At 34.0% G+C, this 1544-nt stretch overlaps 1 pseudogene; it reads left to right on the top strand.

Annotated features, from left to right (window-relative positions):
- Positions 1 to 506: 506 nt before the first annotated feature.
- LOC149252931 (carbon catabolite repressor protein 4 homolog 4 pseudogene) lies at positions 507 to 1240 on the top strand (annotated as a pseudogene).
- The last annotated feature ends 304 nt before the right edge of the window (positions 1241 to 1544 follow it).

Below are 1544 nucleotides of genomic sequence, written 5' to 3'. Positions count from 1 at the left end.
CATTGGAATTGCATTGCTTCTATCACGACCATGGTATTAGATTCAAATATTAAAATTTCTTCGTGAGTATGCAATGGAAATCTTGATTTGAACAACATTTATATAAGATTTTGGAGAGCAGCAATATGGATTGACTGAGTGGTGGAATCCGAGGATTTGTTTTTCACAAGTTTGGAAAACTTCCTGTTTGATTGTACCTTAAAATCCCTAGTTTGCATCAAGTATTTTGAAATGGGTGTTTTCAGTTATATCATGCGGTGGCTCTTTATGAATTTTGTTTTCTGGTTTGGATGGCTACATAATACTGTTTATTCACAGGGTGAAATAAGTGAATCGGTAATGGGTTTTGGTAGTTTTCCTGATTAACAACTGAAACTTAGCAATTTTTTTTTTTTTTTACATTTCTCAGTTTATAATTTGTTTACATTTCTTAAATGTATTTCAAAGTTAATGTGGTTTGAGAGGTTTATTTTAACTTCTTGAATCCCTATGCCTTTTCAAGACCAATGATAGGATCTGTCTTACCATGCTTTCCTAAATTTATTCCCGTGGATAATAAGGAATGGGTTGTCAAAAGCATATCAGAGGCATCCATTATTCGCATTGTCTCATACAATGTTCTTGCTCATGTATATGTAAAGAGCAAGTTATTTCCACACTCTACATCACATTGCCTGAAATGGAAGGCACATTCACAATCTCTCCTAGCACTACTAAAATGTTTGGAGGCTAACTTCTAATGTCTACAAGAATTAGATGAATTTGAAACATTTTATGAAAGAAACAAGGATAAAGAAGGGTATTCAAGTGTATATATCCAACGATGTGAACACAAACGTGATGGTTGTGGCATCTTTTACAAGCATGAGTGAGCATAGCTAATTTTAGAAGAGACCATTGATTAGAATGACCTTGTACCTGCTAATGAAGATCCATAAAATTTAGACAAGGTGAAAGATGAAGAAAATTTAGGTACCAATAACAGTGAAGGTACACTGGTAGGATCCCCACAAATTGATTTACGGAAGACAGAGGAGATCCAAATGAGCCTACGATGAGTTTGAAGCAGGATTGCATTGGACTGTAAACAACATTCAAACTTCTAGAGCCCACACACCACGTGATTTTTCTTGCAACCACACATATTTAATGGGATCCAGATTGGGCAAATGTAAAGCTTGCGCAAGAAAAGCATCTTCTATTACATGTTACTCAATTTAAGGATGTAGTCTCAGAATGATTCAGTTGTACTAAACATTCACCAGACTTTTTCTTATACTCAAATCAAATATATGAAGTAAGTTTAGGCACGCATTGGTTGTTTCTGATTTTCTCATACTTGTGTTTAACTAAAACATATTTGTTACATTTCTGTTTATGGTTATCTGTATTTTACTCTTATAACTTTAGGGTAGAATGTAATAGATATTTAACAAAACTATGCATGCATGCATGGGCCCATAGGTCTCAAGGGTTCAACATAGCTTTGATACCAAGTGTAGGGGCCAACCCTATATATATATATATGTATATATATATATATA

Source organism: Pinus tabuliformis, chromosome 7 (assembly GCF_031772625.1).
Source record: "Pinus tabuliformis cultivar Carrire ecotype Pingquan chromosome 7, CPIR1, whole genome shotgun sequence".
In the NCBI taxonomy this organism is placed as follows: Eukaryota; Viridiplantae; Streptophyta; class Pinopsida; order Pinales; family Pinaceae; genus Pinus; species Pinus tabuliformis.
Note: the sequence above shows the minus strand (reverse complement) of the source record. Positions and strands in the feature narration are given on the sequence as shown.